The 27465-nt window shown below is 45.5% G+C and overlaps 1 protein-coding gene across 1 annotated transcript in view; it reads right to left on the bottom strand.

Annotated features, from left to right (window-relative positions):
• Window positions 1–27465, bottom strand: part of LOC124620265 — a 647135-nt gene that overhangs the window by 303335 nt on the left and 316335 nt on the right. The window lies entirely within an intron of this gene.

Raw genomic sequence — 27465 nt, 5'->3', positions numbered from 1 at the left:
AAGAATTCAGAAACATAGAACCTACACACCTATCGAATCATAGTCTATAAATATCCCCCTGCACATGTCCTAATTTCCTTTATATTGTTCCTCTGATTACCACACTAGAAATACGACAGTGTAACGGTGTCAGAGTCTTCGTTGGCGGAACAGACTCAGTCTCTCTCTCTCTCTCTCTCTCTCTCTCTCTCTCTCTCTCTCTCTCTGTGTGTGTGTGTGTGTGTGTGTGTGTGTGTGTGTGTGTGTGTGTGTGTGTGTGTGCGTGTGTATTCGTTATTTTTGTAGCATCCAGAGGAGTAAAACCATTAGCTTTAAAAATTTCACCAATGGCACCTGATAGAGAACTCAGTAAGATTTTACCTCGTCTCCCTCTCTCTCTTCTGGTACACCAGAAACAAATACCATCTGCGTTTTGAAAACATTTGACATCAAACATATGTAGTGATCTCATTAAATATACGTGTATTGATCCAATGGGAGAGGTAGCTTCCATAAACCTGTATAAAGTTTTGTTGCCTGAATTCTGAAGGAAGAGTATATCGCACAACCTATCAGTCACCATGGGGGATTCTTGTGTTGTTGTTTCATGAGCAGTCTGATACATTGTTTTCTGTTGTAACATGCCAAAGCAGTGTATGACTACAGCTGTGTACACAGCCATACATCTTGCTTTTCGACGACAACTTTGACGTCTGTGTCAGGTGATAAACCGACATTAACACAGTTCGATCTATTGGCTCTCACAGAAAGCTGAACATCTTATGGTTTATACTAATCTGCTCTGATAACACATAGGTTAATTGAAGTAAAAGACAGAGGCGGTGTTTGTTATTGACAAAAGTGCGGAAGACATTGCAGCATATGGAAACTGAAAGAGTTTGAGATATAGTGGAGCGCTTCCAAACAGCTGTCCACTGGGGATGTTCTCCATATTTGATCTCTTCTTCCATAGTGACAGGTAGCAGATGCCACAGTGTACCGTTTTCTAAGAGATCAAGAGCATTGATTCTTCAAATTTGTGGTGCATATTGCACCCAGATATATGATCACTGTTTCGGTGCTCTAAGTAGTGGTCAACCCGACCTCCAAATCTTTGGACACTGCGTCTTTCGTTTTTTTGACTTACAATACATAACCCCATATGGAACAAGGGGATTCTATAGAATTTAAATCCGTAGAGCATGGATAGTATGCTACATCATTTGTCAATCCCACTGGTAGAGGAATGGAATGATTTTCAGATATGTAAGTACCCTCATCCCTCCATCTTTTTGTCACATATTTTCATCAACTTTCCGTTTTTTGGACCAAGTTTTCGTAATTTTACTAGGTTTTCCGTAAGTTCAACGAATTTTACCCAATTAACTTAGGTCCAAACTACCCATATCGACATCAACAAAACGTCTCATCAGTCGATCTCGTGACGCTATCAACCAATGACAATGCTGTAATTCCTGTATCATCACCCAAACCAGCTACTCCATTACTTTTCAAGGGTCATATACGTACCAAGGTATCGTAAACCCCGTTATACTGTCTACATCACACGACACAAATGTTGTTTCTTAGTGTAGGAAATACTATCAGCAGAGGAAAGGTCCAAGAACTACTTTCCTTAGCCGAAACACTCTATAAATTCAGTAATTTCCCATCTCCCCCTATGTGGATGGGAGTCACAAAATATTCTCGCATTCGTAGGTTAACGTCGGAGACTGAAAGATCTCACCAACACCTTTGATGATAACCACCCCCGCAAACGAATCGTGTCCATAACAGCACTCTTCCCTCTATTTCGAAATGAGTTGCCCCTTCTGTCTCCAGATTTAACTGCGAATGTTGCCTCTTACACGATCTCTCTAGATGCCAGAGCGCTGAGTTGGTTAGCACTCCATGTTGGTGTATAGTAGATATGGGCCTCATACATTTGAGAGTGTTGTGGTGATGTAAAAGATGATTTAGAAGAGGAAGAACAAAGGTATCATTCATGTATGATGGACTCCAGACGGAGTTTGAAACATTTTACATACATCACTAGTGCAAGCAGTTCTGTGATATTGTTGTGTAATGTTTGGATTGGATACAAGGAAGGTACTGGGAAGAGAGAAATGATCGTAGAACTTAAACGGTTCTGCACTTAAGCATGCTATAATATTAAAGCAATGTGCTTCAAATGGCTCTGAGCACTATGGGACTTAACAGCTATGGTCACCAGTCCCCTAGAACTTAGAACTACTTAAACATAACTAATCTAAGGACATCAGACAACACCCAGTCATCACGAGGCAGAGAAAATCCCTGAGCCCGCCGGGAATAGAACCCGGGAACCCGGGAACGGGAAGCGAGAACGCTACCGCACGACTAAAGCAATGTGGCTTCTGACATATTAGTCATGTGGAATGAAATACTAGTAACACTCCAATGCAGAAAATATATTTCCTACACCTGATATACATTCAACCTGCACTATGGTGAGATATTTTAAGATGATAAAACTACTACCTTCTACATTAAAGAAAAAAAAACAGTTTCTTTGTGATACGTGCACTATATACACTCCTGGAAATTGAAGTAAGAACACCGTGAATTCATTGTCCCAGGAAGGGGAAACTTTATTGACACATTCCTGGGGACAGATACATCACATGATCACACTGACAGAACCACAGGCACATAGACACATGCAACAGAGCATGCACAATGTCGGCACTAGTACAGTGTATATCCACCTTTCGCAGCAATGCAGGCTGCTATTCTCCCATGGAGACGATCGTAGAGATGCTGGATGTAGTCCTGTGGAACGGCTTGCCATGCCATTTCCACCTGGCGCCTCAGTTGGACCAGCGTTCGTGCTGGACGTGCAGACCGCGTGAGACGACGCTTCATCCAGTCCCAAACATGCTCAATGGGGGACAGATCCGGAGATCTTGCTGGCCAGGGTAGTTGACTTACACCTTCTAGAGCACGTTGGGTGGCACGGGATACATGCGGACGTGCATTGTCCTGTTGGAACAGCAAGTTCCCTTGCCGGTCTAGGAATGGTAGAACGATGGGTTCGATGACGGTTTGGATGTACCGTGCACTATTCAGTGTCCCCTCGACGATCACCAGTGGTGTACGGCCAGTGTAGGAGATCGCTCCCCACACCATGATTCCGGGTGTTGGCCCTGTGTGCCTCGGTCGTATGCAGTCCTGATTGTGGCGCTCACCTGCACGGCGCCAAAGACGCATACGACCATCATTGGCACCAAGGCAGAAGCGACTCTCATCGCTGAAGACGACACGTCTCCATTTGTCCCTCCATTCACGCCTGTCGCGACACCACTGGAGGCGGACTGCACGATGTTGGGGCGTGAGCGGAAGACGGCCTAACGGTGTGCGGGACCGTAGCCCAGCTTCATGGAGACGGTTGCGAATGGTCCTCGCCGATACCCCAGGAGCAACAGTGTCCCTAATTTGCTGGGAAGTGGCGGTGCGGTCCCCTACGGCACTGCGTAGGATCCTACGGTCTTGGCGTGCATCCGTGCGTCGCTGCGGTCCGGTCCCAGGTCGACGGGCACGTGCACCTTCCGCCGACCACTGGCGACAACATCGATGTACTGTGGAGACCTCACGCCCCACGTGTTGAGCAATTCGGCGGTACGTCCACCCGGCCTCCCGCATGCCCACTATACGCCCTCGCTCAAAGTCCGTCAACTGCACATACGGTTCACGTCCACGCTGTCGCGGCATGCTACCAGTGTTAAAGACTGCGATGGAGCTCCGTATGCCACGGCAAACTGGCTGACACTGACGGCGGCGGTGCACAAATGCTGCGCAGCTAGCGCCATTCGACGGCCAACACCGCGGTTCCTGGTGTGTCCGCTGTGCCGTGCGTGTGATCATTGCTTGTACAGCCCTCTCGCAGTGTCCGGAGCAAATATGGTGGGTCTGACACACCGGTGTCAATGTGTTCTTTTTTCCATTTCCAGGAGTGTAACTTTCCCGATGTGTATAGCACGCGCTGTCACATCCGATTATGGTTTGGAAGTTATGTTATGACTACATCAGTCCTATAAAATGATCACCAGCAATGGAAAACGCATAAAACAACGATATCTTATGAGGAAATAGACAAATGCATAGCAGCAGAGTTTGACATGCGACATTATAAGCCTCTAGCTGTCACACATCCGTTGCCATGTACAATAATTTCAGACATGTATTCCCTCAATACCCTCTATTTCCCCACATTTTGGAATATTTTCCCTCAATTTATACCTATTTTGCGTCAATTTTCGCAATTTTGCCGATTTTATGTCAGTTCTGCTCATGTGATCATGACATCACTTATGGCCACGTATTACTTGTAAATGTAGAACAGTTTTCAACATCTAGCGCAACTTCGCTGCCAGAAGGCCAGCTGAGGATGTGAGGATCTGGAACCAACCGCCGGCCAGAGTGGCCGAGCGGTTCTAGGCGCTACAGTATGGAACCGCGCGACCGCTACGGTCGCTGTTTCGAATCCTGCCTCGGGCATGGATGTGTGCGATTTGGAACCAACCTGTCTGCGTGCTAGACACACTGGACCTATATCTGAAGTTATCGCCTGGGATGCGATTTCGTATGACAGCAGGAACACTCTCGTGGTTATCCGGCACCCTGACTGCAAATTTGTATGTTAATCTGGTGATTCGACCTGTTGGGGTGACATTCCAGGGGGTGTTATCCAACAGTATAACCTCGCCCACATACCGCTGTTGTAACCCAACCTGCTCTTTATAGAGTCGAATTGTCACCTTGCCCTGTTCGATCTCCAGATCTGTCTCCAATCGCGCACATATGGGACATAATCGGACTACAATTCCAGTATCACCCTCACCTAGCATTAACTGTCCCTGTATTGACAGACCAAGTGCACTAGGCACGGAACTCCATCCCACAAAGTGACATCTGGCAACTATACAATAGTGGCACAATTGCATGCTTGCATTCAGCATTCTGGCGATTCCAGTACGTAGCAGTATTTAACATTTGCAATGGCTTATCTCATGCTTACATTAACCTGTGATTTTGCAGCGTTAATCTTTTAAATACACTCCTGGAAATGGAAAAAAGAACACATTGACACCGGTGTGTCAGACCCACCATACTTGCTCCGGACACTGCGAGAGGGCTGTACAAGCAATGATCACACGCACGGCACAGCGGACACACCAGGAACCGCGGTGTTGGCCGTCGAATGGCGCTAGCTGCGCAGCATTTGTGCACCGCCGCCGTCAGTGTCAGCCAGTTTGCCGTGGCATACGGAGCTCCATCGCAGTCTTTAACACTGGTAGCATGCCGCGACAGCGCGGACGTGAACCGTATGTGCAGTTGACGGACTTTGAGCGAGGGCGTATAGTGGGCATGCGGGAGGCCGGGTGGACGTACCGCCGAATTGCTCAACACGTGGGGCGTGAGGTCTCCACAGTACATCGATGTTGTCGCCAGTGGTCGGCGGAAGGTGCACGTGCCCGTCGACCTGGGACGGGACCGCAGCGACGCACGGATGCACGCCAAGACCGTAGGATCCTACGCAGTGCCGTAGGGGACCGCACCGCCACTTCCCAGCAAATTAGGGACACTGTTGCTCCTGGGGTATCGGCGAGGACCATTCGCAACCGTCTCCATGAAGCTGGGCTACGGTCCCGCACACCGTTAGGCCGTCTTCCGCTCACGCCCCAACATCGTGCAGCCCGCCTCCAGTGGTGTCGCGACAGGCGTGAATGGAGGGACGAATGGAGACGTGTCGTCTTCTGCGATGAGAGTCGCTTCTGCCTTGGTGCCAATGATGGTCGTATGCGTGTTTGGCGCCGTGCAGGTGAGCGCCACAATCAGGACTGCATACGACCGAGGCACACAGGGCCAACACCCGGCATCATGGTGTGGGGAGCGATCTCCTACACTGGCCGTACACCACTGGTGATCGTCGAGGGGACACTGAATAGTGCACGGTACATCCAAACCGTCATCGAACCCATCGTTCTACCATTCCTAGACCGGCAAGGGAACTTGCTGTTCCAACAGGACAATGCACGTCCGCATGTATCCCGTGCCACCCAACGTGCTCTAGAAGGTGTAAGTCAACTACCCTGGCCAGCAAGATCTCCGGATCTGTCCCCCATTGAGCATGTTTGGGACTGGATGAAGCGTCGTCTCACGCGGTCTGCACGTCCAGCACGAACGCTGGTCCAACTGAGGCGCCAGGTGGAAATGGCATGGCAAGCCGTTCCACAGGACTACATCCAGCATCTCTACGATCGTCTCCATGGGAGAATAGCAGCCTGCATTGCTGCGAACGGTGGATATACACTGTACTAATGCCGACATTGTGCATGCTCTGTTGCCTGTGTCTATGTGCCTGTGGTTCTGTCAGTGTGATCATGTGATGTATCTGACCCCAGGAATGTGTCAATAAAGTTTCCGCTTCCTGGGACAATGAATTCACGGTGTTCTTATTTCAATTTCCAGGAGTGTATGTTACCTAGGCAAATGCATTCCCAGAATTTCATTACCCTACGTTAGTTACCGGAGGATGAAAATACCGCTTCAGTTGTAAAGTTCTTTCATTATCACAAGACCGGTTTCGGGCTCTCGTAAGCCCATCTTCAGGTGTCGAACTTGCTGCTGTGGTCCCCGAGCGCCGCGGTGGACGTGCACTAGGCGCGGTGTGCTACCTATAAGCGCAGACCAGGGAGTACGTTAGTTAATTTTTGGCGTTCCGATTTCTATTCCGTCACTGTATTTATAGGGTTATTGTAGTTTTGACCACCGCTGTCTAGTACAATTATTCATTGCACGTTCTATGACCCTTGATGAACAGCACAGCTGGGTATTTTCGTCCGAGAAGTGAATAGAGACCTGAATATCACGGAAGGGCTTTTGGATTTAATCGCTATGAGAGATACATGAACCGGCGAAGATATATTTCGTGCTGTTGAACACGCTTCTGAGAGTGTGAATTTGCCCCAGAATAAGCTGGTTTACGTCGCCACTGACGGAGCCCAAATATGGTCGGCTGTAGTGCGGAATTTGGACGACTTATAAAAACTAGGCTGAACCCAGGACCAAAATTTTAGTCTCTACGTTGTGTGATTCATCAAGAGATACTCTGTGCCAAGACTGTGCAATTTGGCATAGCTGTGAATGTTTCTGTTAAGACTGTAAATAACATACGATCTTCAGGACTGAATCACAGTTTCGAGAGATAACGGATTCACTGGAATCTGAATTCAGTCATATACGCTATTTTTGTCAGGTAAGATGGCTAAGCACGAGTAAAAACCTTGAACGTTCCTTACTCTTGTTTCACCAGGCAAATCTTTTTATGGATACAGAAAGAAGATCTGTTCCCTAACAATTGTTATTCGCGCAATAAGTTATTTAAATACTCCTAAAACTTATTTGCCAGGAAAAGATCAGTTAACTACATCTCTGTTTTCTGAAATTCATGCAAGGCAAATGAAATTTTACATACGGAGAAATCTGTTTCAGGACCGTAATTCCACGCATTTTCCGATTGTGATGAATACCCAGCCAACATTAATAACGACCTTCTTGCGTCATTCTTTCAGCCTCTCGTTAATTTATGGATAGCATTCGCGAAGAGATTCCAGGATTTTATATCACTTGAGCGGAATTTCGGTATTTCATGTCATCATGTTCGGCTGATGCTAGAACTGTGACCGCAAGGTACAATTAGGATTCATAGCTCTGTAATGTGACCGTTTTATTAAGAAGAAGTTTAGAATGGCGAATGACAACATTCAGGTTTGTCTTAGGTTCCACGGTCTGGAGTCCCTCAACTACATGCGAAAGCGAGAGCTGTGATGTGCATGTTTAGCTCTACTTATTGATGTGAACAACTTTTCTCAGTCTTAATGCTTTGCAAATCGAAACATCGATCACCAGTGACAGCCGTCTGGGGGTCGTTCTTCGACTGGACACCACTAGCAGCATTCGTCCGGGCATTCGCTTACAGCAAAACATGGAAAATATATGTGGATCTTAAGATTAACTTATGTGGTAGTAAAGTGGGATTTGATGTTTACAAAAGGAAGCCCCCACTGATATAGTGATTCATAGCTCTTCCAACCCACCCTATCAGATACAAGGCGTCAGCCTTCAGGTCGTTTCCATACGTGCATCCATAGTGTCCAGTGATCAAGAGAAGCCATCACACAGAGAATTTCAAATTATACAATACATATCCTACAAAAATGGCCGAGGCACTGAGTTCGTCAGTGGTATTAACAGCATATCCTCAAAAAGATAAGAACGATCGCTAACCCAATGGATAACACCATTATCAATGCCGCTGGCACTACGTATTATAAAACATTATATTTCAGGAATATTCCCGGAAAGATCGGCAGACAATTACAGTCTAAAAATACTGAACCGGCTTTCTTAATTCCCATCAACGTTGGAACAAAGTGCAGGCACGGAGAACATTCTACTTGTTCCAAATATAGTTCATTCGAGGTGTATTGTATCACATACAATGGTTGCCCCGGGTGGTACACTGCACAAGCCGGCAGGAGCTTTATTACCACATTAATTTTAATGGATAACTTAGGGTTTCTAGCTCGACCGGAGAAGCGGTAAGTCTGCTTTTCAGGTTCTACTTTTCCGTGTGTACCTAGTTAATTGACGTGTTTGGTCCAGGTAGAACATCCCCCCCCCCCCCCCCCCGTTTTGTTGCAACCACTTCTTGGTTTTCCATGCTGGTGGCAAATTAAGTCTTAATAGTTTCTCAATTATTTTCACCTTACTATTGGATCACTTTGCTGTAGTTTGCTTGTGCCCCATCCCCCATATCGCATTGGAATTCACGCATCCGTCTGTTTTATTCAATGACATACGGAATTTTAGCGATGTTTTGTTCCTACGGACTACGCATGTCTCGTACAAAGTTCCGAGGTTTTCAGCTCTAATGTTTTAGATATGTGAATACAAATATTTTAATACTCTCATGTAAAAGTTAATAATAGCTGTTAAAAAAATTAAAAATCTTAAAATTTTTAAAAAATCAACCATGAGGTTGTTATTTCTTCTTGATTTATTGTTGGAAAAATTTGGAGATTTGTGGTAAGTACTATGGAACCAAACTGTGAGGTCATCGGTCCCTAAGCATACACACTACGTAAACTAACTTACGCTAATGACAACACACACACCCATGCCCGAGGGAGGACTCGAACCTACAACGGGGAGAGCCGCGCCAACCTTGACAAAGCGCGTCTACACCGCGCAGCGATGTATTGTTATGCAATGCTCACCTGAAGATGTGGCTTTTAGTGCCATTAAAAGGGTACAGATATAAAAATGAAGGACTAAACACAGATGAAGCTGTTTACTAATATCCTAGATGATTAGTCACAGATGTGGTTGCCCAACCTCTGACGCAGTGGCTGGCACACTGGACTCGTATTCGGGAGGTCGACGGTTCAATCCCGCGTCCGGCCATCCTGATTAAGGTTTACCGTGATTTCCTTAAATCCGACCAGGCAAGTGCCGGGATAGTTCCTTTGAAAGGGCACGGCCGACTTCCTTCCTCGCCCTTCCCTAATCCGATGAGACCGATGACCTAGCTGTTTGGTCTCTTCCCCCAAACATCCCAACCAACCTATGAGATTGTCTGCAGATACATTAATGAAGATTAACAATGCCTGCATTTATGTATGTAACGTAAACACATTGTAAAAAATACAACAGTATTAGATTTAAACTGCCGTCACTAAATACCTATCACTTCTAGGTATGACGCTTCTCGCAATGCCTCCTACACTGTGACGTATATTTGGAGGTATTAGCTGCCCGATTTTCATCAGACCTATCCGGTTGGCCGGCTGCTGTGGCCGAGCGGTTCTAGGCGCTTCAGTACGGAACCGCGCTGCTGCTACGGTCGCAGGTTCGAATCCTGCCTCGGGTATGCATGTGCGTGATGTCCTTAGGTTAGTTAGGTTTCAGTAGTTCTAAGTCTAGGGGACTTATGACCTCAGATGTTAAGTCCCATAGTGCTTAGAGCCATTTGAACCATTTGAACCAATCCGGTTGCACTGGGCCAGGAAAACGGGCGCTCAGCTGGCCACCTCTGACGTATATGAATAGCGTAGCGTGCTTCGAAACTGACTGGACATCAGTGCACACGTCGCGCATTATAGGCGCCAGAATGCTTCCTAGTGGAAAGCCACAATTCTGCATGTTCCGCCTACTGTGCAGCGGTAGCCGCACGCTCCGTTTTGTGTGCCACCGTGCTGAGGTAACGGTACCGGTCGCGGCACTCCCGGCGTGTTTTTCTTCGCGGACAGGCGCCGGCGACTACAGTAGCTGCTGTTCTTCGCGGCGCGCCTTTCATCTCGGCAAACTGGAGCGGCGGCTCGCGCCAGGGGCAGTCTCTCAGGAGCACCTGCTGCCCAATTAGCGCGGGAGCACCCTCCATCACTCACCGCTAATTCCCTCGGCGGCGGCTCGCCACTACTGTCTCGCTCAGCTGACTGACGGCTCCGGTGTTGAATGGACTCATCTCCGCCAGCGAAACAAACTGCGCCTTCGTGCTAAATGTGTCTGGTTTTCTGTCTGTGGTATTTTAAAAAGCGATTCTAAAACACACTGCTTGTCTTCGGGCTTTCTCCACACGTGGGAACACTCTATCTATATGTCTACAAGCAAATGAAAGTTCAGAGACCTTACTCTTGCAACTGTGTGCTAAATATCAGTTAAATATGTATTCAGAAGAAAGAAACATTGCCGAATTTTACTGAAAGGTCTGATAGTGCTCATGAATAAATCATAATAATCATAATCCTTAAATCTGAGTCGTGAAACTGCAGCCCGCCGGTCGCTTGCGGACCGAATCAAGTATTCGAGGAAGTCAAAATAAACACCTCTCAGCCGTCAATTTTCAGCCTTATTTTATTGGGCAACCAGTTTCAGCATATTACTACGCCATCATCAGGCCCTTGGCAGAAGTGTAGAAATAATCTACCTCACCTGTCATCAAAACAGCGGCCAGCAATACTGGTATTAGTACACTACTGGCCATTAAAAATGCTACACCAAGAACAAATGCAGATGATAAACGGGTATTCATTGGACAAATATATTATACTAGAATTGACACGTGATTACATTTTCACGCAATTTGGGTGCATAGATCCTGAGAAATCAGTACCCAGAACAACCACCTCTGGCCGTAATAACGGCCTTGATACCCCTGGGCATTGAGTCAAACAGAGCTTGGATGGCGTGTACAAGTACAGCTGTCCATGCAGCTTCAACACGATGCCACAGTTCATCAAGAGTAGTGACTGACGCATTGTGACGAGCCAGTTGCTCGGACACTGTTGACCAGACGTTTTCAATTGGTGATAGATCTCGAGAATGTGCTGGCCAGGGCAGCAGTCGAACATTTTCTGTATCCAGAAAGACCCGTACAGGACCTGCAACATGCGGTCGTGCATTATCCTGCTGAAATGTAGGGTTTCGCAGGGATCGAATGAAGGGTAAAGCCACGGGTCGTAACGCATCTGAAATGTAACGACCAGTGTTCAAAGTGCTGTCAATGCGAACAAGAGGTGACTGAGACGTGTAACCAATGGCATCCCATACTATCGCGCCGGGTGATGCGCCAGTATGGCGATGACGAAGACACGCTTCCAATGTGCGTTAGCCGCGAAGTCGCCAAACACGGATGCGACCATCATGATGCTGTAAACAGAACCTGGATTCATCCGAAAAAATGACGTTTTGCCATTCTTGTACCCAGGTTCGTAGTTGAGTACAACATTGCAGTCGCTCCTGTCTGTGATGCAGCGTCAAGAGCAACCGCAGCTATGGTCTCCGAGCTGATAGTCCATGCTGCTGCAAACGTCGTCGAACTGTTCGTCCAGATGGTTGTTGTCTTGCAAACGTCCCCATCTGTTGACTCAGGGATCGAGACGTAGCTGCACGATGCGTTACAGCCATTGGGATAAGATGCCTGTCATCTCGACTGCTAGTTGGGATCCAGCACGGCGGTCCGTATTACCCTCCTGAACCCTCCGATTCCATATTCTGCTAACAGTCACTGGATCTCGACCAACGCGAGCAGCAATGTCGCGATACGATAAACCGCAATCGTGATAGGCTACAATCTAACCTTTATGAAAGGCATCACAACAACGTTTCACCAGGTAACGCCGGTCAACTACTGTTTGTGTATGAGAAATCGGTTGGAAGTTTTCCTCATGTCAGCACGTTGTAGGTATCGCCACCGGCGCCAACCTTGTGTGATTGCTCTGAAAAGCTTATCATTTGCATACCACAGCATATTCTTCCTGTCGGTTAAATTTCGCGCCTGTAGCACGTCACCTTCGTGGTGTTGCAATTTTAATGGCCAGTAGTGTACATATTTGTTGCAGTGACCTCTTCAACCATCATCTGCCGACTGTTCACAAGCGAGGCAGATTAGTCCTACACGTCTGTCAGGGGCCTGAAGATGGCCTATTAAAACGCTGAAACTGGTTGCCCAGTAAAATAAAGTTGAAAACTGACGGCTGAAATGTGTTTAATTTGACATCCTCTACCAAACAGCCGAGTCCCGCAACCATCTCCCGAAAGATGGACATACAAAGACTGTCAAGTACTCGTGCTGCCCGCGGTTCTCAGGCATATTTTATAATAGCGTAGTATTCATCTAGCAACTAACAGCCAACCCAACAAGTCAATAAAGTTAATAACTTCTTACGAACGTAGTTTTCCTGCTCAGTTGTAAACATAAGATTTGCTTAGTTTTAAACCGACGCTGCCAAATTCGACAGTGAACCAACTGAAGTTGGCCGCCTAGCTAACAAGGGAAACTCCCCGTCGCAGCCCCCTCAGATTTGGTGGTAAAATTGCTCAGGGGATAGCACGTCAAAAACTGAACACAGATCAAACATGAAAACAAGAAGGAGGTGTACTGAACTGTGGAAAAAGAAGCGAAATAAAAACAGTGACGGTCCGAGCTAAAGATGTGCAGCACGTAGTGAACTGAAAGAACCACGGCGTCGTGGTTGTGTGTCAGTTGTGTTGGACTGCAAAGCCGGAGATACGTGATCAAACGTATCTCCTGCCTCTTTTTCTTCATGAACATCCCGTCCGGTCATTTGCGTATTCGTTCTCCTTCTGCAGTCTTGGAAATTGGCGTACTACCGGTGCACATTGCTTATAGAGTATGAGTCACGTGGTAAGTATACAGTCCCGTCGCAAGTATATGCGATGAATTGTGAGAGCAGGCGAGATGCTGCATAGACCTCTCACGGAAATAAAAATGACACATAAACGAGCGCGAACTACGTTACAACAAAGGAATTCAAGGGTCAAAACCTTCAACAGGGAACACAAGAATCATAAAACGTGGTACTTGTGTAGAATAAATAGGATCTACGTACATATGGAGGTCTCTTCCTTGCACCTCGCTGTTGCAGTCGGACATTACACCCCGATACAGAAACAGATTTGAATATAGCGAACAGACACTTCAAAGACCGAAATGACAGTTGATAATTTTGTATATACGAGGGCTATTCGGGAAGTAAGGAACGATAGGTCGCGAAATGAAAACCACAGTAAAAATCAAAAATGTTTTATTACGAACGGTTAGCTATACCTTCCAGCTACTTGCCTACACAGTCGCCACTCAGACATCTGTCGTAGCGTTGTGCCAACATTTCAATTCCGTCGTTATAGAAGACAGCCGCCAGTGCTTTTCGACAATTTTGTACTCTGGACTGCAGCTCGTTGTCTGTGTCAAAATATTCTCTTCATAGCCAGCGATTCATTTGAGCAAAGATGAACCTCAGGGGCAGCCAATTACGGGCTCTATTGTGGGTGACCAAACACTTCCCAACGAAAACGCTGCAGGAGCATCTTCATTGCCCCTGCAGAATGCGGCCAATAATTGTCGTGTAGAACGAACCGCATGACAGTTATGTTATGTGGATTGCATAGCTTCAGGCGAAATCTTTCGCTAGGCCCTCATACTTGGCGGGAGATGCTAATTTCTAGCCACCTTTACGTTCTCACTTTGAGCTCAGAACTAAAAAGAGCGACATGATGCGATCGACGGGTGTACTATACACAGTGCCCAATGCATCTGTGCAAAGCTTCACCATATTTTCACTGTATTTTCCATTTCGCGACCGATCATTCCTTACTTTCCGATAACCCTCTTATATGTGGGTCAAGGGGAGATTTGAACACAGTTCTTCCCCTGCACAGCCCAACATCGTGACCACATAACTACAACTGCACGGCCATTCAACTTTGCTCAATGTAGCACATCTTGAGTTTCGACCATTCACTGTGTATTTTTCTTCTCTTTTCACAGATCAGTACACCTTCTTCCTGTTTTAATGCATGCTCTGTGTTCAGTTTTTGACGGGCTATCCACAAGGCAATCTTACCACTAAATCCGAGGGGTTTGCGATGCGGAGTTTCCCTTGTAAGGGACGAAAATGGGCGCAGAGGTAGATACATTTGCCGTTGCGGGATGAGGGGACATGATGGGCGAAACGTTTTCTTGTTTGTCAGCCAGTGCTGACAACTCACGAGCTTGTATGTCTCGCACGAATCATCTACTATGCATGCATATCTACCGGAAGTGACACGTATTCGTAAATGAGCATTATAGAGACAATCATCTTGAAATGTGGTACATATTTGTAGCAAGGAACATAAAATTAAATTAAGACTGTTGTAAGAAGAAAAATAAAATTCAAATATCTGGTATACATTTGCGACCCTGTCTCATATTGCATAATCCATTTAAATATAAGTACACCTACTGTTATTAATTAATCAATCACCCGCTCACTCGAACAGCACAACAACACTTCGTCACAAAACTACAGTGCCACTAAACTGAAGTCACTGAGGGTGGTATCAGCCTGAAACAGAGCACACGAAGTGTTCCGAAGTGATGCCGACGGTCAGTACATGGATGTCGGCGGCAAACTTACCGCGCCTTACTAATTTATATAGGTTACCAATTGATAATAAGATCGGCACATATGCAACGCCACGTGCCATCCTACAACGTCAGTATTGGCTCTTCAGCAAAGAAAGTTGGACGACCACAGCCTTAACCCGGGAGTACTCGCGCATGAGAATTTTGCTCACAGAAATTTTAAAACACTCGGCGTTTTATCAACATTACCTAGTGGGTTCTCGTTCGCTTAGTAGCTGGGTTTTACACTTCCCCCGACCCGCGCAAACTGTTTCGCTATGGATATTATTTAAAATATTACTTTATGTATATTTCGAATGTTTTATTGTGTTTTTTTTATTACTTACAATGACTAAGTATATTGGGAGATCGTTTTTCCACCGTGTAAAAACTCAAGGGTTTGATCGATGAGACGATACGGAACAAAAAAGGCCTGATGAACTTACGTCCGGAAATGCATGGTTTCCATGCGAAGAGACCATTAATTCAATCATACTTCGCTACAGAAACTGCCGTCTCATACGCGCTATATCATGCGGCCACAGTACGAGTATGCAGAACGTTTCTTGCTCACTCACTTTGCAGTGCATATGATACAGCGTTGTACACAATGGTTCCGTATTCGAATCCAGAGCTCGCCGATATGAAGTTTGATTACGGAAAGACAAATGGCAACGGGTGGCGGGCAGCAAGGTTGTATCAGGAGACATATCCCCACTGACAACTACAGTAATTAATGTTTGGAACAGTATTTCACCGGTTACCTGAGATAAGGTCGTTTCAAATGGTTCAAATGGCTCTGAGCACTAGGCGACTTAACATCTGAGGTCATCAGTCACCTAGAACTCAGAACTACTTAAACCTAACTAACCTAAGGACATCCTAGGGCAGGATTCGAACCTGCGACCGTAGCGGTCGCGCGGTTCCAGACTGAAGCGCCTAGAACCGCTCGGCCACACCGGCCAGATCAGGTAGTTTCAAGAAGTAGGAAATCAAGAAGGACGTGCTAGAAATGTTCGGACTTTAGGTTTTAAGGGAAAAGGTGATTAACACTGAGGAAGACGACCGCCGTGTCAGTATCTGACAGTTGGCCCGCCAGTACAGAATAAGCCAGACGATCGTGTGGAACATTCTTCATGATAACTGTTACTATCTTCATTACTTACAGCATGTGCAGAGCTTACTAGCAACAGACTTTCCACATCGGGAGCAGTTTTGTTACTGGTTTCTTCACCGGGCAACCACGATTTCGGGATTTGTGTCATCCATTCTATTCACAAATGAGGCCACCTTCATGCTGAGTGGTGTCTTCAACTTTCATAACAGTCATCTGTGGGATAGTATGCAAAACCCAATGCTATGGTGACAGTGAATCGTCAGAATCGGTGCAGCCGGAATGTGTGCGCCGTGATAATTAGCGACCGGCCGCCCAGAGTGGCCGAGCGGTTCTAGGCGCTTCAGTCTGGAACCGCGCGACAGCTACGGTCGCAGGTTCGAATCCTGCCCCGGGCATGGATGTGTGCGATGTCCTCAGGTTAGTTAGGTTTAAGTAGTTCTAAGTTCTAGGGGACTGATGACCTCAGAAGTTAAGTCCCACAGTGCTCAGAGCCATTTGAACCATAATTAGCGACCGTATTTTGGGACTAGTCTTTGTTCCACGTCACCTAACGGGCCGGAACTATCGGCGTTTCTTGCGGGTGACTTTGCCTCCCCTGCTGGAAGATTCGATGCGCTATGTGGCTGCTACATGATGGTGTTCCAGCTCACTTCGCCGTTAACGTCCGGACGCATCTCAATCGTGTCTTCCCTGGTCGATGGATCTGACGAGGGGGTCCAGTTGCGTGGCCTGCTTGTTCATCGGATCTCAATCCGTGCGACTTCTCGTTATGGGGCCATCTCAAAAGTATCGTGTATGCAGAGCGACACCATCCAAGATCGGGGAATGAGTGAAAAATATTCATACAATGTAGTAGATGTGGCGAAAGAGAACAGTTTCATTCGATTGTTTTATTCGACTGAAAAAAAAGTGGGTGAACGAAAACACGACTTACCAGTAGACTGTTAAAAATCAGTCGGTTGTCCAGTCTCTACCACGATCTGGTTGTTCGAGATTCGTTTTCAGATACGAGGCGAACTGATACTAAGGCTCAACGGTTCCCAAATGGGAATGATTCAGTGGGAGGGGGTCATCAGTACTGGCTTTTGCATTAGGACCAAGAGAAACGCACCGAAAAGCTAGCTCAGAACCAAGAAATTGGAAATATCGTTAATTTATATCTTTGACAGTTTATTTCTTACACGCACTCTGATATGAGTTCCTGATTGCTCATGATTGAGGTACTCGGCAGAGGGTTGTTTTCTGCTCATCGCAGTAGATTTTCGACTCGAATTCCATCTACCACATGTAATTCGAAGTCAACGTAGATAATGAGTTGTACTGCAATACACATGTGGTATGCACAAAGGAAACCTTCAGTTATGTCAGTGGGACTTCAGGCCACAGCCTCGTTTTTCGAGGAAACGAACAAAGTGCCACGGAGCGCCCTGTCCTCTCGGTATCAAGTTCTAAGAAGAGAGAAAGTAAACAGTGGTGACCAGAACAAGAAATGCGGTAGTGTAGGTCTTTCGATGCTACGCTTGCGGATCAGTGTTTACAAAATGGCGGTGGTCTCAGTCTAACAGACGTTGAAAAAAATGTGACTTTCTTGCTAGTTCATTTCAGCTACTGAAGACATCATTGTAGGTGTGTAACATTTCATGGAGAGCATCTGCTATTAGAGAAATATGTTCACTGATACTTCTTGGGGGCGCCAGGCATCCCTTAGTATCTGCCGGCCCTGGCACGACGAGATTTCACCGAACTAACAGGAGCTACGAACCAGGTGTGCTGCATAATACCTAAAAAAAATACTAACAATGTGTGTGTGTGTGTGTGTGTGTGTGTGTGTGTGTGTGTGTGTGAGAGAGAGAGAGTGTGTGTGTGAGAGAAAGAGAGAGAGAGAGAGAGTAAGTGCAGAAACATGTTCTTGAAGCTAATTGTATTTTTAATTTTGTGGGCCTACTCCCTTTCATACACAGATGACGATACACAGCAGAACACTGGATTATAGGCAACACAAATTGCAGATGCACAGCACAGTTTGCCTAAGCCCTGTCGACTCTCATGGACATAACCAGTCCCTGGCAAACCTCAGCGAACATTTTGTCTGTAACAAATGTCGTTGCCCATGCCGATATCTACCTCCGCTAAAAGTTTGATGCAAAGATAAAATTCTTAGTAAACATCAGAAATATCATCATACTGACGTAATAGATCAACAAGGTGACCCCATCTCTCTCTCTGCTCTCCTGGAAATGACAAAGCCAGAACTGAACGGGAAAGAAAAAGGAATTAGATTCAACAGGAAGTGACTTAACAACGTGTGATGTGAACAGCACGCTGTGCTATTGGCAAATGGACGTTGGTATCGCATCTCGCCTTACAATGACAGACAGTGCTGTGTGTAAGATTGGCAACTTACTTTAAATGTTCAGAAATGTGAAATTGTGCACTTCACAAAATGAAAGAAACATAGTAGCCTATGAATATAATGTCACTGAGTAACAGTTGGAATCGTTAAACTCTTACAAATACCTGGATCAGTCGTGGGTACGGCAAATAGCAGACTTCGGTTGACTGGTACAGTACTAGGGCAATGCAATCACTCGACAAAGGTGATTGCTTACAAATCACTCGTCCGACATGCTACAATATTGCTCAAGTTTGTGGGACCTGTACCAGACAGGATTAGCAGGAGATACTGAACGTATACAGATGGTTCAAATGGCTCTGAGCACTATGGGACTTAACATCTGTGGTCATCAGTCCAAATGGTTCAAATGGCTCTGAGCACTATGGGACTCAACTGCTGAGGTCATTAGTCCCCTAGAACTTAGAACTACTTAAACCTAACTAACCTAAGGACATCACACACATCCATGCCCGAGGCAGGATTTGAACCTGCGACCGTAGCAGTTGCGCGGCTCCGGACTGAGCACCTAGAACCGCGAGACCACCGCGGCCGGCGAACGTATACAGAGAGCCGGCCGCTATGACCGAGCGGTTCTAGCGCTTCAGTCCGGAACCGACTGCTGCTGCGGTCGCGGGCTCGAATCCTGCCTCGGGCATGGCTGTAAGTGATGTCGTTAGGTTAGTTGGGTTAAATTAGTTCTAAGTCTAGGGGGCTGATGACCTCAGATGTTAAGTCCCATAGTGCTTAGAGTCATTTGAACCATTTTCGTACACAGAGAAGGGCAGTTCGAATGGTTACAGATTTGTCTGGACTGAAAGAAGGACAGTTAGCACTGTGAATTTATTGCAGCCTGCTACAAAACCTTGTAGCTAGTTTATATTCGCCAAATATCTGCCATGTAAAGAAAAGTGATGCTTTTTGTGTTTACAAAAGAAATACATTGTCAATACGAAATAGTATTTTTCAGTGACCCGAAACTTTCAAACTTTGACGACGCAACCAAGCTGAAACAAAAGTATTAACAACTACTGTATAGATGGACTTCCCTGCAATCGGGGCCTTTAACCACTTAATATCGATATGTGACAGAGAACATGACGGAATTGTCCAGGAACATCACAATGTTAAGAGGGAACATCATTCTTGTATATGAACACGTAATGAGACAGTTACTCACAACCAGCTTTATATTCAGGGAACGTACTGATAGACGAATGTTGATCTTCATGAATAGTTGCGCGTTAAACCAGTGAAATACAGGCAAGAAGCAACTGCAGAAGGAATCAGGACAATTAGTAACTGTCTCTTGTGAGAAACAAAAGACCGTGTATTGGCAAAACTTCAAAGGGTGCAAGGAGTTGCTGATAGCTATAGAATCCCCGACTGTTTCGCCAAGTATCAGATGTTCAAGAACATGTTACCTCTATGACTTTTGCAATCTCTTCTCTAGCATCGTAGATGTATTAATGGACTCCACGTCCAATGTCGTTTTGTTCCGTTTGGTACCGATTCCGCGCAAACTAATTGACTCAGCAGCCATTGTTAAGAGAGGACAGCGCAGAAGAGGCACGTGGAATGCAGCAGGTACAGAAACGTACACCTGGTCACTCTGTATGTTGTATGTCCAATCACCGAAAATTTAATACCGTGCTTTACAGCATCAAGAGAAGAAACAGTGACGGGAAAAGTCTTGGCACGTCCACGATTAAGCGCACTGCCAAATATATTCTTCTTTAGACAATTTTCGCCAAATTCTGTAGTGTTATATAAGTACGAGAATAATGGCCGCAAGTGTCAGTTTGAGTAACATTCTTTTGGGGATTAATTCGCTTCACTCTGTAAATTAGATATAATTTATTAAGACAAATTCAACGTTTCTAACGACTTGCAGGTGTTTGTTTTGGAGCTTGTATCTAATATACACAGCGTCAGGGTCTAATCTCCAAAACGATTTTATTCTAAATTCACTCCGGTCTCAGTTCTTGGGAACAGACTGGTTTCGTAGTAACGGAGCAGGTGGATGCGACGTCGAAGGACACCAATTTCGGTCGATGTCCAGCGAAATTCGAAAGGATCACAAAACAATGCAGACCAACGAAGTCAAAATTAAGTAGGCAATATACGGAGCTTTTGTTGTGTCTGAGACGATAATAATGCATACATCCGATCAGGACACCAACCAGACTGTAGCGGGTATGACTCACTTGTAAACGTTGTTGAGTGGACCATAAAGAAGTGGAAGCACGTGAGTGTATCAGAGGGGTCATCAGTGGCTTTTTAGATGGCGTAAATAACATGAGAACACAGATGACATAGTACACTGTCATCAGGTAAGTGCATTCTATATGTAATGGTCGCTATCTCTCAGTTAAAAGAACGATAATGATGTTGGCCTGCTATTGAAAAGACGAGGCTTTACCAACTGACGCCACTCAACATTCATTCCTAGAAATTATGTGTCTGTTGCGCTGTCTGTAAAGATACCTTCGGAAAGAAGGGTAGTTGGCGTTTCGCTCTTATTGCAGCCCGATTGAAAACTTTTCAGTTTTCTTAGATACGCAACATATCAGCCGTGTAAGGAAGAGTAACTGTTTTTGTGTTTACCAAATAAATACACAATGTCTTAACTTCTATTTTATTTTTAAATTAGTCGTCGTCAAAATGAACCAGTAGTTTTAGACAGTCTCCCGAAACTCTCATATAACTACATCCCAAATACAATCAGTTCATCGGCGAATTTACACATTCATTTACATATGAAGAATTTTCATCATCTGAGCATTAATAAAAATGTGGGGTGACATCTGAGCTCTCCGAGGATGCGGTCACCTTACGCGACACTTAATGGGATGAAAGCGTAAATGGGACATAATTTAGTGCAGTGACTCTGGCAATTTACTAGTATTATGTTTAAATAACCTATTGTAAGTAGGCTGTTTATGTTTTCTCTATGTAAGTAGGCTGTTTATGTTTTCTTATTGGCAACGTTACGTAGCGCTCAATATGAAAATCACTGGCTGTGCTGTGTGCAGTCTGTGGCTGCTTTGCATTGTTGTAATACTCGCCATTGTAGTGTTAGGCAGCTGGCTGTGAACAGCGCGTAGCGTTGCGCAGTTGGAGGTGAGCCGCCAGCAGTGGTGGATGTGGGGAGAGAGATGGCGGAGTTTTGAAATTTGTCATGAACTGCTATATTTATATATGATGATATCAAGGTAAATACATTGTTTGTTCTCTATTAATATCTTTCATTTGCTAACTATCCCTATCAGTAGTTAGTGCCTTCAGTAGTTTGAATCTTTTATTTAGCTGGCAGTAGTGGCGCTCGCTGTATTGCAGTAGCTTGAGCAGCGAAGATTTTTGTGAGGTAAGTGATTTGTGAAGGGTATAGTTTAATGTTAGTCAGGGCCATTCTTTTGCAGGGAATTTTGAAAGTCAGATTGCGTTGCGCTAACAAAATATTGTGTGTCAGGTTAAGCACAGCTATATATAAATTGTTCAAAGGGGACGTAAGTAGGCTGTTTATGTTTTCTCTATGTAAGTAAGCTGTTTATGTTTTCTTATTGGCAACGTTACGTAGCGCTCAATATGAAAATCACTGGCTGTGCTGTGTGCAGTCTGTGGCTGCTTTGCATTGTTGTAATACTCGCCATTGTAGTGTTAGGCAGCTGGCTGTGAACAGCGCGTAGCGTTGCGCAGTTGGAGGTGAGCCGCCAGCAGTGGTGGATGTGGGGAGAGAGATGGCGGAGTTTTGAAATTTGTCATGAACTGCTATATTTATATATGATGATATCAAGGTAAATATCTTTCATTTGCTAACTATCCCTATCAGTAGTTAGTGCCTTCAGTAGTTTGAATCTTTTATTTAGCTGGCAGTAGTGGCGCTCGCTGTATTGCAGTAGCTTGAGCAGCGAAGATTTTTGTGAGGTAAGTGATTTGTGAAGGGTATAGTTTAATGTTAGTCAGGGCCATTCTTTTGTAGGGAATTTTGAAAGTCAGATTGCGTTGCGCTAACAAAATATTGTGTGTCAGTTTAAGCACAGTCCTGTATAAATTGATCAAAAGGGGACGTTTCACTATTACAGTTTCTCACTACAAATATAAGCTTTGCAAAAACAGACATAATGTCTGATAGGATAGCCGCAATCAGTGATTTTACAATGTTACTTATAATCTGTCTTGATTGTAAAATGTTTATTCGCATGACCGGTTTCGGTTCCACTAGGACCATCTTCAGATCTGATATTTCGGTTATAGGAATACCCGTCCAAAAACAGCAAGTTTCACGTGTGACGCAGAGGAACCGAAACCGGTCATATGAATAAAGATTTTGCAATCAAGACAGATTATAAATAACAAAATATAAGCTATTTTAAATCATTTTCCTCATGAAGAGACTCGCCATACGACATCCATTCGTTTCTCCAGGTGGCAATCTCCTACTAATTTCAATATTCACCCAGCATCTTTTCAAACAGTGGATGGCCGCTGCAGCCTCTAGCACCCGCTTTGAAAACGAATTGCACAACGTATTTTTTTTCTCCAAATTGTGCCACGCATTCGCTCACTGAACATACTGCGCCTTGTCATAATAAGTACGACAGTGCACACCACGACTGCTGATACTTTTAAAATTATCGTAATCCGACTTATCGATATTTGTAAAAATATCATTGTCGGCACTGGATGAAACGAAGAAAAGTATCCATACATCGGCGGAAAAATATCGAGGTAACTGGCTATAAAAATATGGGCTGCTCATTGTAAATATACCACCGCTTTTAGAGCTGTATATTTAAGTTTTGATTTATTATTAGATATTCTGTAAATTAACAAGCTAGCAGTCTGTGTATCCCCCTTAGAGCAAGAATTGAAAGGAAAACGACGCACGTTCAAGCTTGGCGATATCAACTTTGCTAAAAAGGTTTCTGATGGGTCCGTCGTTCGTTTGCGTCACATATCAGATTTGCCCGGAACACTTCATGTCGATTTCCTTGTTTTCTTCATTTCTGCCAACGGCAGCGACCTTGCACTTGTAGTGTTAAAATTGCGTGGTGAAGCTAAACGTTGCAGTTTCTGTTGGCAGCACCGAGCTTCGATTACGTCATCATTTCCCCCCCACACGTCTCCGCCCGCGCAAAGAACAATCTTGTTGTTTGGATTTTTGTTCATCAGTTCCAGCAACTGTTTTTCAAGAATGTCGATGTGAAGAAATACCACACTAAGTGCGTTAAAAAACGGTTTTTTCACGCAGCTGGTGTGCTGTTTCTTCGCATCGGAAATCTTGTTACTCCATTGACGCCGCCGCCCCCACAGTGCAGTCGGAGTTCTGCTTTTGTGCCACATGTAACCGCCCCGTACAGTCAAAGAGAAAGACTGGGCATGATGAAAGCTCAATAAGTAGTAAGACTCCTTCACTCATTGAAAGTAAAGTTATGTCGTACGACAATTTCAAAAGAACAATTTCAAATGTTTTCCGAAAACTGTGGAAAAATGTGGCATAAAATAAAAATGCCGATACTCGATATTTCCTTTTTGATATCGACATATTGGGGAAAAATTTCGCCGAAATATATACGAGGGTGAGTCAAATGAAAACCTTAAATATTTTTTTAAATATTATTTATTGTTCAGAAGTGGTTCAAAGCTGTATCATTTTTCAACATAATTCCCCAACCCCCCACCCCCCACGCTCAACGCAAGTCCTCCAGGGCTTACAAAGTGCATAAATTCCTTTAGAAAAGAATTCTTTTGGTAGTTCGCGCACCCACTCACGCACCGCGTGGCGTACCTCTTCATCAGAACGGAACTTCTTTCCTGCCATTGGGTCAGTGAGTGGTCCAAACATATGGAAATCACTTGGGGCAAGGTCTGTTGAGTATGGTGAATGAGGAAGACACTCAAAATGCAGGTCAGTGATTGTTGCAACTGATGTACGGACAGTGGGAGGCCTTGCATTTTCATGTTGCAAAAGGACACCTGCTGACGGCAATCCACGTCGCTTTCATTTCATTACAGGCCGCAGATGATTTTTTAGGAAATCTGTGTATGATGCACTGGTGACAGTGGTCCCTCTAGGCAGGTAATACTCGAAAATGACGCCTTTTTCGTCCCAAAAGAGAGTCAGCATAACCTTGCCTGCTGATGGTTCTGTTCGAAACTTCTTTGGTTTTGGTGTTGAGGAATGACGCCATTCCTTGCTCGCTCTCTTCGTTTCCAGTTGTTGGGAGTGAACCCAGATTTCGTCCCCAGTAATGATTCTTGCAAGGAAGCCATCACCTTCTCGTTCAAAACGCCGAAGAAGTTCTTCACAAGCGTTAACACGTCGTTCTCTCATTTCAGGAGTTAGCTGCCGTGGCACCCATCTTGCACACACTTTGTGAAACTGGAGCACATGACTAATCTGTAAACATGCTGCAATGTTATTCAGTGTCACTCGGCGGCTTTCCTTCACTATGGCTTCAACTGCTGCAGTGTTCTGTGGAGTCACAACTCGTTGTGCCTGACCTGGACGAGGAGCATCTTCCACTGAAGTCACACCTTTTGCGAACTTCCTACTCCATTCGTAGACTTGCTGCTGTGACAAACATGCATCACCGTACTGAACCTTCATTCGTCGATGAACTTCAGCAGGTCTCACACCTTCACTACGCAAAAACCCAATGAGAGAACGCTGTTCTTCCCTGGTGCAAGTCGCAAGTGGGGCGGCCATCTTTGTACTGATACTGCAACGGTATGTGTGCATCTGCACTATGCTGCCACCTACAGGCCATTCTTCACGCTGTTTGTAGCACGCTTACCAACTTACAGGATAACGGCGCGGAATTTCGATTTGTTATTACGAATTTAAGGTTTTGATTTGACTCACCCTCGTCGATATGCTTTCGTAGAAATGTCGATAAATCGATTTTTTATCAGCAGTCGCAGTGCATAGCTGTCATGTTACGCTGGCTCGAGCTGGTTGGAAGGATGTGCACCACGTCACTTGAGCTGTTCAGTTGGCAACGCTGGCACCACTTAGCCTCGCTCGATAACTCCCACTTCCGGTACTCCTGATTCCGGCCATCAGCAGCTGAGGTTCTTTACTTCTTTTCTGTTAATTAACTCCAATTGTAATACCAAACGAGGCGCTTCTGCCTCGGCGTCGCCTCTGGTTTTAGACTGTCGATATTTACTCTGGATAACGAGACGTGTAAATAAGCAATTAGCCGGGCGCCAGTGGGACGTTGCGTGCAATTAAGGGAGAGTGGACCCCGTGGTTCCTCGCCACGGTCCTGGTGTACGCGACGGCGCGTACGGCCAGGAATGCGGCGCTGGCACTCGTCAGCGTAATTACGCCGGCACAGGTGGCTCGTTACGACCTGCCGCGCAATTACTCCCAGTTAACACGCGCTCGGGCCGCCGTAGCTGGGGCGACCGTCTTCTCTCCAGCTGCGAGGTGCTGAAGCCGACGTGGGGCTCCCGGCCGGCGTCTACATCTACATCTACATCCATACTCCGCAAGCCACCTGACGGTGTGTGGCGGAGGGTACCTTGAGCACTTCTTTTGGTTCTCCCTTCTATTCCAGTCTCGTATTGTTCGTGGAAAGAAAGATTGTCGGTATGCCTCTGTGTGGGCTCTAATCTCTCTGATTTTATCCTCACGGTCTCTTCGCGAGATATACGTAGGAGGGAGCAATATACTGCTTGACTCTTCGGTGAAGATATGTTCTCGAAACTTTAACAAAAGCCCGTACCGAGCTACTGAGCGTCTCTCTTGCAGAGTCTTCCACTGGAGTTTATCTATCAACTGCGTAACGCTTTTGCGATTACTAAATAATCCTGCAACGATGCGCGCTGCTCTCCGTTGGATCTTCTCTATCTCTTCTATCAACCCTATCTGGTGCGGATCCCACACTGCTGAGCAGTATTCAAGCAGTGGGCGAACAAGCGTACTGTAACCTACTTCCTTTGTTTTCGGATTGCATTTACTTAGGATTCTTCCAATGAATCTCAGTGTGGCATCTGCTTTACCAACGATCAACTTTATATGATCATTCCATTTTAAATCACTCCTAATGCTTATTCCTAGATAATTTATGGAATTAACTGCTTCCAGTTGCTGACGTAATATTTTGTAGCTAAATGATAAGGTATCTATCTTTCTATGTATTCGTAGCACATTACACTTGTCTACATTGAGATTCAATTGCCATTCCCTGCACCATGCGTCAATTCGCTGCAGATCCTCCTGCATTTCAGTGCAATTTTCCATTGTTGCAACCTCTCGATACACCATAGCATCATCTGCAAAAAGTCTCAGTGAACTTCCGATGTCATCCACAAGGTCATTTATGTATATTGTGAATAGCAACGGTGCTATGACACTTCCCTGCGGCACACCTGAAATCACTCTTACTTCGGAAGACTTCTGTCCATTGAGAATGACATGCTGCGTTCTGTTATCTAGGAACTCTTCAGTCCAATCACACAATTGGTCTGATAGTCCATATGCTCTTACTTTGTTCATTAAACGACTGTGGGGAACTGTATCGAACGCCTTGCGGAAGTCAAGAAACACGGCATCTACCTGTGAACCTGTGTCTATGGCCCTCTGTGTCTCTTGGACGGCGAAACACACGGAATGAAGTGCAGTCCCGAGCGCACGCCTTTCGATATGAGAAAGGAACCGTCGCCTACGCCACCACACACCAGGCGCTTTACCCCTCGAACTTCCCACACTGCCACCTGTTTCACCATTGCTCTGCCCAGCCGAGGTTACTTACATTGGGCTACTTTACGAAGGAAGATGCAGAGTTAAGGAAGATTGCGTTTAACGTCCCGTCGACGTGGACGTCATTAGAGATGGAGCCCAAGGATGGGGACGGAAATCGGCCGTGCCCTTTCAAACGAACCACCGCAGCATTTGCCTGGAGCGATTTAGGGAAACCACGGAAAACCTGAATCTGGATGGCGGGACGCGGTCCT

Source organism: Schistocerca americana, chromosome 6, assembly GCF_021461395.2.
Source record: "Schistocerca americana isolate TAMUIC-IGC-003095 chromosome 6, iqSchAmer2.1, whole genome shotgun sequence".
Taxonomy (NCBI): domain Eukaryota; kingdom Metazoa; phylum Arthropoda; class Insecta; order Orthoptera; family Acrididae; genus Schistocerca; species Schistocerca americana.
The sequence above is the reverse complement of the archived record's forward strand: the minus strand, read 5'-3'. Positions and strand labels throughout refer to the sequence as shown.